This window comes from Protopterus annectens, chromosome 8.part0 (genome assembly GCF_019279795.1).
Source record: "Protopterus annectens isolate FY-2018-M chromosome 8.part0, PAN1.0, whole genome shotgun sequence".
NCBI classification, from domain to species: domain Eukaryota; kingdom Metazoa; phylum Chordata; order Ceratodontiformes; family Protopteridae; genus Protopterus; species Protopterus annectens.
In genome coordinates, this window is record NC_056741.1 from 1182859901 (window position 1) to 1182876678 (window position 16778).

The 16778-nt window shown below is 38.5% G+C and overlaps 1 long non-coding RNA gene across 1 annotated transcript in view; it reads left to right on the forward strand.

The window, feature by feature from the left end:
- The window catches only part of LOC122808074, a 302624-nt gene that overhangs the window by 33444 nt on the left and 252402 nt on the right, over positions 1–16778 (forward strand). Inside the window, exon 2 of the long non-coding RNA XR_006365780.1 lies at positions 8381–8424. This is a non-coding gene — a long non-coding RNA (uncharacterized LOC122808074). The remainder of the gene's footprint in view (positions 1–8380; positions 8425–16778) is intronic.

Sequence of the window (16778 nt, forward strand, 5' to 3'; positions counted from 1 at the left end):
TAAGAACATTAATAGAACCTGCTGGAGGGACAGATTTGTTACCCAGAGGGTCACCACACCTTTGGAACAAACTCCACTTTATGTCAAACAGAGCACCTCATTGGTCCTCTTCAAATGCAGTCTGGACGATTGGATAGGTAAACATAAATTCACCCTGGGCAATAGGTGCTGATCATGGAAATAAGGGTTGAACTTGGCTAGGCTTCTAAGGGCCCTAGGGTGATTAGCCTAGTAACTTCCTATGATCCTGTGAACTACAGAGAGTACTTGTAAGACTTAGAAAACTCAATATAGACAAGACTGGTATTCATAATGTTCTTCTGTTCTGTTCTTTTTTCCACAGCTGCCAGTGATCGGGAGTGCAATGTCCAAACCCACGGGGCTAGATTGGTGAGGATGAGGGAAGCATGTGGTATATACGCTGCATAAGAGTAGTGGTATTGTAGCATTAAAAGTTAAAGATAGCCTTTTTTGATACTAAATAGAGTTGTATCAAATTGAGCATGCATATTTGAACTGTAAAAGCAAGTATACATGCACTAGTCTGTAGCACTAACCAAGAGTACAATATTAGACTTTAGTAAGAGGTTTAGAGTTCAAATACCACACTTCCCAACTATACAATACTATTAATTCTTCAATAATATTTAAAGTAAATTAAATTTTCTATACCAGTGGCACAAATGACCTGCTGTAAACTGTAATCTGAATAATTAGAACACCCATATGTGCAATATATGGACATGTGCAGGATTATTTGCTGGAATCTGTAGTATAGTGTGCATCTGTTAGGAGGTGGTAGTCTTATCTGTAAAAGTTAAGATAATAGAATCAAATAATTGTATTAATAAATTGTATGTGGCATAAGAAGCTACTAATCTTATATCTTTTTTCTCTAACCCCAACCCTAATCTTGCTTTTTTATTTTATTTTTATTTTTATTTTATTTCATATTTATAAAAATATTTTTGTCTCATTTTTTTATTTTATGAATAGTTTATTTATTTTTATGTTGTTATTTTATTGTAAAAAAAATTATTTTTATTTTATTTTATTTTTTTAATTTTATGTGTCATCAAAATGTGTCCATGTCATCCATGTGTACCACACCACTAAATGCTCCACAGCACAGTGAGGTAGGCCTGCCCCACAGGCTAGACCTGCCCACCAATCCACCGGCTCCAGCTCTGATGCCCAGCACGTCTGGGAGCCAACCTGTCAGCACTGCCTCTGCTGCCCCTGCACTACCTGTCCCATCAGATAGTCCTGCCCTGGTTGCTGGTCCAGTGGCATCCTCCAAGAGCAGTGGCAAAGATGGTGATTTTATCACCCACACCAAGTTGCCAGGGATGGTATGTAGGGTTGTGTGACACACTATTGGTGCACGCCTACACTGGTTGGAGAGGCTGCTCTCCCTCATTTTGCATAGTACTAGGAAGAGGAGAAGGAGACATCAAGCACTGCAGCCAGTGGTGGAGTGAGGTGACAGTGATGACAGTCCAGTGGGTGAGGACTTGATTTGGTCTCCCAGCTTGATGACCATGGGTTTGTGATGTCCCCACCCTCACCCCAATCATGGAGTTCCCCAACCTTTTGTGTCCATCATCATCCCTTTCTCGTCTTGTTTGTCTTGTCTGTCTTCAATTGCTTCCTCACCTACCCAACTTCCCTGACCCAGACATACCTACGTCCCTTTCCCAACATTCCTTTCTCTCTGAAATAAAAAAATTAATGGGCACCTGTCCCACAAAACAAATGATCCCATACATAGCTTCCCATTTTGCACATGTGTCTTCTTGACATACTTGATTTCACTCCAATTGGCTATGCAACATTATTGTGTTATGGTTATCCCTCTCTCTGGAGGTGAAAGTCCAAATTCAGTTAATATTTTGCACATATGTTCAATTTAGTCTGTTAATGAAATGGATAGCTTTGGTTCTTTCCTACCTCCATCCTTCACTTTCCTGTCCTGCTTTCCCTTTGTTCTTTCCCCTGCTTGCTCCCCATTTCACCACTGTCCTATCTAACCTATTTTAATACCTTTAATCCGGTCAAAAAATAGAATCACACATGCACACATAAGTTGCTGGGGAAGCAATGGATCCCATCACATTTTTGGGTTCCATGCTTGCATGGAGGTGCACATCGCACACCAATGATGAGCGGTGGCAAACAGGTGCTGTTACCCCTGTGTAAATGCTGCTTAATACAGCTGCACTATGCCAACACACAGCAATACATCTCATATACACAATTTATGTCATTGCATTATCACTCTGTAATAAAAAGTATTTCAGAGTATTAGATACACCTATATTCGAATGCAGTACCATCTGGCCCCAAAAAGGAATGTATCAATGCATTAACATGTGCTGCCACCGAGTCACTTAAGCAGCAGGTATATTTCATAGACTCATTACTAACTGTCATACTTTAGCAATGCAGCTTGCGTTTGCTCACTGTTTAGCTGCATGAAAACATGTGTATCTTGCATGCATATGCACTTTGCTAACCATCGCACAAACTCGCTTGCCACGCTATGGAAATGTACATATGCTGTATTTTTGCTGTGTACTGTCCATTTCCTGTGTGACATAACCTTTTCTAACATGTCACATATTTACAATACATCCATGTGTTGCCACCCCCAAATCACTGCAACCGTGGTGTCTCAGTACTTTGTCCACACATATATCAACCACAATGCAAAATGTAATATCAATTGTTCTTTGCTATGCAAATCAATCTGGTAACATGCAGAACTACAGCTATTGACCCATATGCCTAAAAAGTCTTATCTGCAAGGTTATGTTAAGGAATCCAAATGGACCATATCCACAGGGACATAGGTGACCTTCAACACACTTGACCCAACCATTTTGGTTTTGGCATGGGTAGATCTTGCTTACTGAATCTTGTGGACTTCTTGGATACTGACCTTAAAGACCTGGATGAGAGGTAACAGGACATACCAGCAATGCTGAGTTATCCAAGGCCTTTGCCACTGTCCCCATTCATGTCTCATAGTGAAGATCTCCCATGTGGGAATTAAGCCATACAGTAGTAGAGGGACAGACAACTGGCTCACTGTCAGAACACACATTCTCAGAGTTGGGGGCTGCACTTCCAACATTAGCCACTTGCCATTAGAATGCCACAAGGATCTGTACTGGGACCTCAACTGTTTGCAGGCTACTTCCCTGAAGCTCAGGCAACAGTAGATGGCCTGTGGTTTAAAGATTGCAGATGACTATTAACTGGATACACAAATATAGTGTCCCCCAGTGATGGTAACATATAACAGAAGGGGCTGTCATACACAAATAAGTGCTAAACTCAGATACTTAACATTAAAGCATACAATATCTCATTGTCCCCTTTGCCAATGAAGTGCCCATGCTACTTATGATATACATAGCCCCCAAGCTCAAACACAGTGTTGTGAGACTTGAGAACACATGTTGATAGCAGTCTACACTTTCATCACTATGTGTCCATAGTGGTGGCACATACATCCTGCATTGTGCACATCATACATATGGAGATCACATCCAAGACCACTGTGGTCATACCTGTGCTGTAATCTACCCTTATTAGACCACTAATTGAGTACAGTGCTCCCATCTGGCTGTACCTCACTAGACACCTGCAGCAATTGGAGAAAACACAGGTTTGGACCTGGGAGACTTAAAGGCCTCCAAACATGATATAATGGAAAGACTGAAAGACCTGTCACTGTACTCAGTATCATGCAGGCTGCTTGTAGATGACCTATGCCTTCCTTACACAGTAGTCTCAGACCCTGCCCTTCTGGAAATGCTGGACATCTGCAAATCAAATGGGACAAGAATAGCCTGCCCCAGGGTTCTCAACCTAGCCTGTGACATAAACAGATCATGCTGGGGAAACAGATATATCCCCCAAAGATTCACACTCCTCTGTAATAGGCTTCCACTGCACATGAAGCAGTGCTCCTTAATGATTGTGTTCAAGTGCAACCTTGACTACTGGTTGTGTGATTGTAAAGTCACTTCTAGGGTGGCATCTATGTCCCTCATGGACAGGGCCATTTGGTGCTGCTCACACAATCACATTGCTAAAAATTGAATAACTCAAGATCGATCTTATAATATTGAAACCTAAAAATCTCAAATGGCTGATTTAACCCAGGGAAACTTTCTCTTGGCCATTATATGGATTATGCCCTTTTCTCCAATTTGGAGCAATCTCTGAGTTGGTATATTTAGTTAGGGGGGTGTGGGGGCACATATTTAATTTTTTTTTCATGTGGCCAATGGAAGTGTTTCCCTGGGTTAAATCAGCCATTTGAGATTTTTAGGTTTTGATATTACAAGCTCGATCTTTAATTATTTAATTAACTAAAGTTTTGATCTTTTAATATAGACCTGCTAAAAACAACCATCCAACTATGCTCAATAGGGGTACTTGTTTTTTACACAGCTAGGCTTCTAAACACCCTAGGGCCATTAGGCTAGTAGCCTCCTATGAAGCTATGATCCTATGCAGGCCCCCCAACATCTTGTCTCTCATATGGCCTGCTAACGTCATCTACTATAAGTTTACCTGTAGTCTTGTAAAAGTCAAACTTGTGCCGTGGTGCTTATGTAAAGCACTGTGTTCTGTAGTCTGTGTATTGAGATAGGTAGGGATTCTATTCTCACTGCAGTTAACTGTGTGTGTGCGTGTGTGTCTAAACAGTAGTGTGTATCCCACAATTACTGCTGTAATACCATGGATTGACAGTATTTTGATTCTCGCAGATGCTTACATATGATTTCATGCAGCCCATGCAACATCTTGCCTCTCATATGGCCCACTGATGTCATCTACTGTAAGTTCACCTGCATCCTTCTAAAGTCACACTTGTGCCATGGTGCTTGCATAAAGTACTGAGTTCTGTCGTTTATGTACTTACATAAGGGTTATGTTTTCACTGCAGTCAAGTGTGTGTGTGTGTGTGTGTGTGTGTGTGTGTGTATGTGTGTGTGGGTGTGTGTGTGTGGGTGTTTATGTGCGTGCATGTGCATGCTTGTGCGTGCATGTGTGTGCGTGTGTGTGCATGTGTGTGCATGTGTGTGTGCGTGTGTGTGTGCACGCATGTGTGTGTGTGTGTGTGTGTGTGTGTGTGTGTGTGTGTGTGTGTGTGTGTGTGCGTGTTTGTGTGTGTGTGTGAACTCTTGCTTGACATTACAGTGTTTTACACCAGCATATGATACACTGTTATATTCTTCTTGACAGACACTGCTGATGTCATCTGCTATAAAGTGTTGTCTGACACACTCCAAGTCAGACTTGTGCCATGGCGCTTCCATACAATACTGTGTTCTGTAGTCTATGCATTTAGGTAGGTAGGGGTTTATTCTCACTGCAGTCATCTGTGTGTGAGTGAGCTCTTGTTTGACATTACAGAGAACATTTTACATCAGCTTGTGGGACACTGTTATATTCTCCTCAACAGACACTGCTGATGTCAGCAGGTATATCATATTTTTAGATATGTAGAACTCCCACCAGGGCAGGGTCAGACACTGGCCTGGAGTCTAGGCAGATGTCACCTCATCCTATACCAGACAGATTACAGTGACATGACCTTAACTCTATCCATATACATCATGGCACAGTTTGTAGGCCCTGTGTCATCTTGCTGAGAAAGCCCTGTGGTCTCTCCAGCTGCTGCATGTGTCTGGTGAGGTACATGCAAAAGAGAACATTATACTCTATTATTGTTCTGATGGGATTTGGCTACAATTCCCATCATACAATCTTAAGGTTTGAATATGATGGCATGACATATGATGTGCACAACATAGGCTTTCAATACCAGTGTGGACACTTGGTGGTTGATGTTCAGAGTGCTATCTACATGTGCTTACAGTGCTGGCATCACTGGGTGTCAGCATAGCAGGACTGTTGTCAATGCTTTGATTAACATGGAATTCTACTTTTTAGATGGACAGCATAATAAAAGACACATTTCTGCATTTAGTTGTAGATTTTGTGCCTTTGTCCCATTCATTTGTTTTGTTAGCTCCTCCTGTATTATATTATCATCATTGGTGGACTCAGTGATTACACCCAATATGCAAGAATCAGCAAACTTTATAAGCCAAAGGCCATATACTTTAGCCTGAACTGTCATGAAATAGAGTCGAAACTGTGAAGGGCCAAGCACAGATCCCTGGGGTTTGCCAGTGGTAACAACTGTACTGGTACAGGTTGATTAAGCAACTTTCACAGTATGTGTTCTGTCGGTGAGCCAATTGGCTACCCATCTACTGATGTAAGGATTAATCCTCAGATGGGAAGGTTTCTCAATGATACCTGCATGGGGGATTGTGTCAAAACCCTAGGCCAGATCACGATAGGCAGTATGCACCATATTACCTTCATCCAGGCCTATCACATGGAAGCAATGGCCTGTGACAACATCACAGATCACCTATGGCATGACTCAGCATATACTCCTTCCTGAGAAGGTTGAATACACATTTCAACACACTCTCCACATGGACTATAGTCCTACATAAGGGTGTACATCAACATGCATCTGAGTAGAGGGGACAACACCTAATGCATGCATGTATAAACATGTCCTGACTCTCCTCAGCTGTGAGGTAGACTAACGTGATCATGGACCTCTTCTCCATGTACACTAGTCATTTTCCAGCTATGTACAACAGACCTGTTGAAATGTGAATGCTACATCATATCTGTTACATCTGATGTCCTCAAAGAGGTCATTGAGGGCATGCATGATGACAACAGTATAATCTTGTGGTACTTGACCAGATCATGCATTTGACACAAATACACACTGAGGTATTCACTGAACACTGTCATTTGTGGCCATAAAGAGCTAAATCACCAAATGGGTAGACCAGTGTATCACATGTGTGATGTGACCTATATCTCAGGTCCAGTAATCAGGTCCATACATCAGAGCTGTCTGCTAGATGCTTTCCTGTACATTAAGTGATAGACATCAGAGATGATATGCACATGCTGTGTCCACCTAGCTGACTGAAGGACTACAGAATGTGGGCAGTCATTGACTCCAGCTGTGATATTAGTATAATACAAACAGTAGCAACACATATCAAACACTGCTGCCACAGGGATGACAACACCTGCATTATCAAGACACTTGGGGGGATTTGTTAATATAGGAAACAAACACACCACCCAAGTATATAGTGGAGATCACACCTTATAATCAGACCAATAGGGCTATGCAAATATCCCCATCCCCATCGATGATGGCTCACCATTGTAAGAATTGAAAGGACTGTAGAATACTGGAATGAACTAGAAATAACTGGAATTAATGTTTTTATCTTTTAATTAAGAACTCTGCTGAACAGGTGCCAGTCTCTCTTTTATGTGCCAAATCTTCTTGTACCTTTCAGAATAAAAGTCTGCATACACTGTAGTTTGATTAAGAATGTTTTATTATGTACAGTGGCGATAGATGTCAACAATATCCAAATCAAATCTTACTGTCTCCAGTAACAGTGCTGACTGAATTCTAATGTCCATAGTTTCTGACGTGTTATAGTCAGAATTATTTCTTCTGTCCTGAATAATATTCTGGATTACTGGATAGTTAATGTGAATTCTGCATTTCCTCTCAAGTTTCTGTAACTACTTCTGTGGACTGCACTGCAATGACTTTCTGCTTATCAGTCCAAGCAAACTAGATGACTTGCTCTATCTGAAGTATCTCCTAATACCAAAACCCTGCAAATTTCTACACACCTATTTAACCTTGGTTCCCAAGCCTGTTTATACTTAATGTACTGCACATTCTGTTAGCACATCTTATTCTTATCAGTATTCTTGACTGAAGGTTACTGAACATTCCTTTAATATGGCTGCATTTCAAAGCCTATACAAAGAGAATAGTATATTGATATATATCTTATAGTTCTCTCAATTTTTTTTTTGTTTGTTTTTTGATCTATAGTTAGGAAGTCAGATGGTAAGTACTAGATGTCAATGACTGGACATTTCTTTTTCCAGTGCACCAGTCATGTCTAAAGCAAAGGTAAATTCCAGCTGGAACTAAGAATTGCATTCATCGATTTTACACTAAGATTTAAACAACCAGCTAACCAGGGTACCAGAAAGAGGTTGTGTACTGTATTATATTGGCATGTATAATTTGGGACACATTATTATTAAGATCTAAATTAATTAGTTAGTTATAATATCAAAAAGTGGCCATGCCTCTTTTACAGTATTACAATATATCAACACCTAGTTTTAAATGAAACTTACTGCAACGCAGTGCTGCCATGGCTGCCTTATGTGGTCACATTGCAGTTTCCCTTTTTATAATAGTATTTTCTCTTTTCAGGACTTGCAGTACAAAAGTGATTCCACATATTCTGAGCTAGAAAGGTAAGATGCTTGCATTACTGCTTTGTTATTTATTTTTGTTCATGTTTATTAAAAGGGCAGCCCTACTGTTTGTTACCAGATAGTCGATCAGCATTTAGTTTTGAATCTTAAAACTTGACGGTATCCTAGCATAGCGGATTCACTCAGATCAGATCAAGAAGGTGAGTTTTGTGTTTTCCTCATTTTCTTCCTCCTCTCTAGGCTTGTGTATATAATTAACAGTGAGGTTGAATGGATGCAGGGTGAGACCTGCCCTCTGCAAAAAATGTCTGTCCTTTCTTTTTTTTTTTTTTAATTTTGATAGGTTATATTTTTGATAGATCATCACACCCATGTTTATATATATATATATATATATATATATATATATATATATATATGTGTGTGTGTGTGTATATATATATATATATATATATATATATATGCACGCATGCAAAATTTCGGGATCTGAGAACTTCTCCCATGTCAGGGGTGCAATGGGGCTTACCCCCATTACATTGTGTGTGTGTGTGTGTGTGTGTGTGTGTGTGTGTGTGTGTGTGTGTGTGTGTGTGTGTGTGTGTGTACCCTTGGGAATGTCATTGTTCTATCACCTTCCCAAGGTTTTTAGATGTTTTGGATTCAAATAATTGCACATTTATTAAGTTAGCATAATTGATTATTCACAGTGGACCCATTACAAACCTACCAGATCATGGCAGACTCAAATTATATTAATTACTAATTATATAACTAAATTACTCTTGTTATTGTAACTTTTTTAAATATATGTCACTGTTTATGAGAAATTTCTAATAACTAAAAAGCTTGTTTCACTTATTTGCTGGCAGAAATTATGTACCAGTGAAGTCAGTCAAATTACTTTATTCTAATAATTTTCAAATATTGATTTGAATACTGTAAAAACTGAAATGGACTTTTAAAATACTGCATCTATGAAGCCTGACAATATCCCAGGATACCTTCTAAATGGCATGAAACAAGACCTATCTAGCTCTCTAGCATTAGTCTCCAAGCTGGAGACCACCAACTGGAGGACTGCAACAGTTATTATTCTGCACAAGGACAGGCCATCCACTGACCCAGGTAATTACAGACTCATAAGTCTGACTGATCTCATTTGCACTGCCATGGGAAAAAAAAATCATCATATAATTAAAGACACGGGAAATCTTCATATGCTGGATACAACACAGTTTGAATTTGTAAAGAGCAGATCACTCCTGCTCACCCTGGTAGACTTTTTCAAGAAAGTCAACAAAGCCATGGCTGAGAGGACATAAAACAGTTCACACTGCCTCTCTTGGCCCAGACAAGGCATTCAACACTATTCCTCATTTGGGTATTGTCAACAGACTCAAGAAACTAGGATCAAAGCATGTGTCACCCATTGGATAGCAAAATAGCTCACAGATAGGACACAGGAAGTCAGAAAAGTGGACTTCACCTCTACAAAAAGACCAGTCATCAGTGGAGTCTCACTGGGCAGAGTGCTGGGGCTTCTCCTTTTTGGCATCTATTTTTCTGAAGTTGAAGCTAAAATTAAAGGCTTCTGGTTGACCATGTTTGTGGATGATGACAAACCCAGCGAGTTATTGAATCCCTCAAGGATACAAGTATCCTTCAAGAAGGTTTGTCGCAAACCAGTAATTAGTGCAAGAATCATGGCCTAAATTTGAATTAAAAAAAATGCGTAATAGCTTCCTTTGACAAGGTGGCAACCCCTGCAAATTACCACACAAATGATAGACCCCTAAGTTGGGGGTGAGGGTGAACAGCATTTTTTTCAACCCAGGAGGTCAGAAAGGTTAGCGAACAAGAGCAGGTTTCCACCAGACCCAGGACATACAGACAGACACTACAGCTGGAAGAATCAAGGGAAAGGGACCAGATAATACAAAATGTTGATAATTTGGATATACTTTTTGAATATAAAGGTTTCAAAATATTCAACTATACTAATTATAAATTGACTAAATTACATTTTAATTTGTTTTCCAAGGGTTTCAAGTTTGTAAAAACATACAAGGGGGATCTAGCTAAACTGTTTGTGGATTTAAAACTATATTTGAGAAAGCTTAATTTAGATATTTTACTTAATCAAGGACTGGATTCTCAGGTCAATAGTTACAACAAAGAAGGTGTCCTTGTGAGACATAATGTATTCAACCCTCCATTGCACCCCACCCTTTTATTATTTGAAAAGATGGTAACTGAAGAAGTGTATGAAAAATATGGTAGTAAGGAAACAGGGTTTATTTCTAACCTGACAGTGGAAGAAAATACTTTGTTACAGGACCTGCAGAGGCAGAATGAGTTACGAATTATGAAACCAGATAAGGGTGGGGGTATAGTCATTTTTAATGTGGAGGACTACAATAATGCTATTACTAACATCTTAATGGACAGTACCACTTATTCTTTGGTGTCGATTAATCAAATTAATATAGCCTATGGTAGGATTGATTCACTTCTCGAGGAATATCTTGTAGAGAAAAGAATAGATTTAAAAACTTACAATTTTTTGAAGCAGACACACCCTAACATTCCAAGTTTCTTTGGTATACCAAAGGTATATAAGTCTTTGGTTACTCCCTCTTTGAGGCCAATTGTGGCTGCAAAAAATTCTAAAACGCATCCTTTGGCTGTTTTTGTGAATAGAAAAATTAAGGAGGTTGTTCTTGACACCCCACACCTCCTGAGAGACTCGTGGGAATTTTTGAGTAAGATCACTGGACAATTATGGAGCGAAGGAATATTATTCCTCACCATTGATGTAAAGGAATTGTTTACTTGTATTCCTAGGAAGGAAGGACACGAATATTTTTGTGACAGTTTATATAAATATTCAAAACTATCCACTGACAGTATTCTTTTAGTGGCAGAATTGATGGAGGTTATTTTGGACTCCAACTACATCCAGTTTCAGGGAGAATTCTTCCAGCAGATTAGTGGGGTTGCGATGGGGTCAGCTTGCGCCCCCACCTATGCCAATCTCGTTTTGCTGGAATGGGAGAACAGGACTATTTTCCCTTCACCATTTTACCACAACATTAGACTTTATCTAAGATTTTTGGATGATATTTTTGTGTTGTGGGATGGTACTAAGGATGAACTACATCATTTTATGGGTTATTTGGAGTCCAGCACTAGCTTTCTGAAATTCACTTATACTATGAATGATAAAAGTATTGATTATTTGGATGTGACTATTTCTGAAACAAAGGAAGGTTTCAAGTCTAATATTTTTAGGAAATCTACATGGTGCAACAGTTATTTGCATTTTAGTAGTCACCATCCTTTTACGCAGAAGAAAAGTCTAATCAAGGGACAGGCTGTAAGAATAGCCAGAATGACATCAGATCCTCAGGATTTAGAAAAAGAATTTACATTTCTTAGTAAATGCTTTGTAGAAAGGGAATACCCCATGGAATTAGTTTCTGGGATGTTGGAAGAAGTGAAGAATGAATGGGGTAAGAAGTATAAAGCACTTTTAGGTCACTCGCTTACTAAGGACTATAGTACACAGGACAGTAAAACTAAATATAACACAGCTTGTATTGTTGAATATAGTACTTTTTCAGACACTTTTACACACATAGTTAGAAACAACTGGAACCTTATGAAAACTAATAAGGATGTTTAGATGAGGGTAGGCAAAGAACCCATTTTTACATATAGGGTAGGAAACAACTTTAAGAAACTCTTGGAACAAGGAGAAAGAGGGAAATTACCATATAAAAAAACTGCACCTTGCGGGGCATGTAGTGTGTGTTCTTTTATATGGACCGAGGATACCATTAGACTTAACAATAGTCTCAAAAGTGTGGTGAAGCTTGTTAAGGAGAATTGTAGATCCAACATGTTAGTATATATTGCTATCTGTACTACATGTATGGCATATTATATTGGTAAAACCGAGAGACCCTTCAAGGACAGAATTTATGAACACCTATATGAAATTAGAACTCATAGGGAGACCAATGCTCTATATAAACACAGCACTGCATGTTCAGGTGTATCCAGTTTCAAGTTTGGTATTATTGACACAGTTAGGTATGGTTTGCACAAGGGAGGGGGGGGCCTCAAGAACCATCTACTATACAAAGAGCTGATATGGCAGCTCAGGCTGAATTCAAACTCACCACCAGGTTTAAATGACTATATCAGTATAAAATCTGTGCTACATAAAAAAGCTGAAAGTATATAATAAACCAAAAGATTATAAATTTTTACATATTTTTTTAAAATTGTTGCACATTTTTACTACTTGAATTTTATCAGTTGAATAATTATATTACTAAAGTTTGTATATAGAATATATATGTGTTTATTAAAGTCTTGAAAGCTGGGACGTTTTTTTAAAATTGAATATTTGGTTTTTGAACCTGTATGTCTTTAAATCATAATTAATGGATTCTTAATTGTTTGTGATTTTATATATAAGTGTATCATGATATCAGTGCTTTCATCTGATGAAGTCTATCCATTAGACGAAAGCGCTCATCTGTTGTGGTTGGAAGTAAAAAGAATCGATTTTATTACCAGTGTGGTGGTTTGGACTTTATTTCTTTACTACTTGGTATTGTAACTTTTTTAAATATATGTCACTGTTTATGAGAAATTTCTAATAACTAAAAAGCTTGTTTCACTTATTTGTTGGCAGAAATTATGTACCAGTGAAGTCAGTCAAATTACTTTATTCTAATAATTTTCAAATATTGATTTGAATACTGTAAAAACTGAAATGGACTTTTAAAATACTGCATCTATGAAGCCTGACAATATCCCAGGATACCTTCTAAATGGCATGAAACAAGACCTATCTAGCTCTCTAGCATTAGTCTCCAAGCTGGAGACCACCAACTGGAGGACTGCAACAGTTATTATTCTGCACAAGGCCAGGCCATCCACTGACCCAGGTAATTACAGACTCATAAGTCTGACTGATCTCATTTGCACTGCCATGGAAAAAAAATCATCATATAATTAAAGACATGGGAAATCTTCATATGCTGGATACAACACAGTTTGAATTTGTAAAGAGCAGATCACTCCTGCTCACCCTGGTAGACTTTTTCAAGAAAGTCAACAAAGCCATGGCTGAGAGGACATAAAACAGTTCACACTGCCTCTCTTGGCCCAGACAAGGCATTCAACACTATTCCTCATTTGGGTATTGTCAACAGACTCAAGAAACTAGGATCAAAGCATGTGTCACCCATTGGATAGCAAAATAACTCACAGATAGGACACAGGAAGTCAGAAAAGTGGACTTCACCTCTACAAAAAGACTAGTCATCAGTGGAGTCTCACTGGGCAGAGTGCTGGGGCTTCTCCTTTTTGGCATCTATTTTTCTGAAGTCGAAGCTAAAATTAAAGGCCTCTGGTTGACCATGTTTGTTGATGATGACAAACTCAGCGAGTTATTGAATCCCTCAAGGATACAAGTATCCTTCAAGAAGGTTTGTCGCAAACCAGTAATTAGTGCAAGAATCATGGCCTAAATTTGAATTAAAAAAAATGTATAATAGCTTCCTTTGACAAGTTGGCAACCCCTGCAAATTACCACACAAATGATAGACCCCTAAGAGTTTACTCAGTAGTTGGGGAACTGGGAACACATGTGGAGAGTGACTTGACCATCATGTGTCTACTATTGTGAGGAAATCATTCCACATTGTGCAACATATAAACAAGAGCATGCCGTCCAGGTCCAGAGATGTAATTCTCCCCCTACACTCAGCCCTCATAAGATGAATCATCTGGTACAGTGCTCCTTTTGTGTGACCTTACCATGCATTTGTTGTAAATGGAATGACCACAGAGGTTCTCCAGAAAAAAAAAAAGAATACAAGATGGAAACCACAGACTGCCACAAAACCTTATCTCTGTACTCCGAGAGGTATTCTATGCCTGGCCTCTAGGGCAGCATCTGATGGACTTGTTTCATGTCTGTAAGTCTAACAGCATTAGAAACACCCATCAAAGGACCTTAACTTTGGTTGCAATAGAAAAAGAATATGTTAAAGGGACAGGTATGTGTCTCAGAGACTATCCATACTGTGGAACAGGCATCCCAAGCAGAGTTCCTCCCTGACCCAATTGAACCACAACCTGGTCCAGTGTGGATGGGGAAACTGGAAATGTTCCACTGGACTGGCACCTATACCTCAAATGGAGAGAGGCAGCTTGTAATTAATCTGCTCCCTCAGCACAGCTATATGCCCTCGGGTAAAGTATCCTATCATATATAAATGGAAAATATGGCCAGACCACACTATTTGCCATTTGGTAATGCATCCACTCATTTACAAATAAGAAAATATCAATTGATGTGGTGGATCTGTTTTTTTTCCAGGGGAGATGGTTTGAGAGGATTACAAGAGAGAAGAATGCATTCAATAATCAAATCCCATGGGAAGGGAAAAGACTTTATGGGATTTATGGGAATTGGATGGAATATACTTATATATAATAATTATGGAACACCACATTCAGGTTAAGGCAAGGCGTGGCTATGGGGGGCATGCATCCATTTTTTACCTGGTAGTATTTGACTGGGAAAAGGAATATATATATCCATTGGATTGGAAGAATACTGTTCTGGGTATTTTATTTTATTTTGGAGATATTTTTTATATTATGGAAGGGGACCTTGACCAATTGAACAAGTTTCATTTATATGACGCCTGAAAGAGATGATTGAGAGGAAGAACTAGAAAAATAGCCTGTTTTTTTAGGGAAAGGGGATACCGAGGGAGATGATAGTTGACATTACTGTCTACTATATATAATACAGCATAACAATATCAGAGAGAATGTAGAACTACTAATTTAGTATGAGGAATAGGATGATCACATGCATGTATAGGGAAAAAAAAAAGATGCTAATAATGCTATCGAGCGATTTGATGGACAGCGAAAACTTGTTCAGGGTTTAAGTTTGGAATATTGGAGGTTGTTAATTTAGGGATGTATGTTTTTTAAAAAAAATATATATATATATTTTTTTTATATATATATATATAAAGTATATGTATGATGAAAGAAAGAGACAGACACTTTTTTTTTTTTTGGAGCTGAGCTGTAGTTATTATTTATTTTTTAGACATGAATCTTTACATTTTTTTTTTTTTTTTTTCAAGTTGTAATTATTAGAAGGAAGTATGTTAGGCACTAGCACTTTAAATCTATTTATATCGGATGTTCTTAGTGCTGGTGCTTTGAGAGAACACTGTTGTTCACTGTTCCAGTTCACTTGTTTTAAATAAGAAAATATGGTTGGGCTTAAAATGCCCTCCTAGGGCCATTAACAAGTAATCACCTATGAACCTAGAAAGGTTTCAGTTTACCATCTTAAACATATAAATGGAAAATGTCAATTGTGCAGGAAACAGTGTTTTATATCCTAAAGGTTATTTATGCACAAATGTGTTTTCTGACTCTTTGCTTTTCAACAAGGGTGTTTACATGCATCTTCATACATGTAAGTACTCTTCTATCAAAAATATATTTGTAAAGCATTACTGTTTAAAAATACTTTAACACCCCCAAAACACAAAAAAAGTCTAACTGTCCCATAATATTGAAAATATAGAGGTAGTGTGAAATTACATCATTCAGAGAACTGGTGGTAAATAGGGTTAATTGTAATGATAATGCAACTGCAAAGTAATTAGTCAACTTCTAACCTATTGTATCAAATGTCTATTAAAAAAAGCACTGTAACTGTGATAGTTTTTTGCCAGACTGTTAATATAATAAGTTGACAATTACCTAATTTCAGTTGTGTATGCATTATAGTTTAGCCTGTTTGCCCCCTCTTCTCCCAGTAATGTAATTACTTATTGACTCAGTACACAAAATTAGTTTGTGGGCAGAAGAATAGCTAAGGTAGGACAAAATGGGCAGCCTCCCCAAGTTGTTAAGGGGTGAAGTTAGCAAATCTGTTTTCTTTTTTTTTTTTTTCTTTTTGGTCTCAAGTAGGGAATGAATGTGCAACATGGACCCTCTGCTCCTCTTCAGAAGAGAAGAGAGGAGCACAAAAGAAGGGCCCTTTTTTTCTCCTCAACTTAGAGTTGAGAGGTGTTAGATTGGGAAGTGGCATCTAGTACCAGAAGAGACAGCTACTGCTCTGTTTCTGGGGTTTAAATTTGCTCAGTGCTTATGTCAAAATTATGTGGGTTGTCATCAGTTCCAGAGGAGGTTGATCAAAACTCAAAGGTGCATTTCTGGGTGGGAGCAGTCACAGCAATGAGGGAAAATTATTTCTCCCAATATGCAGTGACCTCAGAGTTAATTATTATAGTAAGTACTGGGTGATGCCTGTCATGTAAGATACAGTCCAGTAT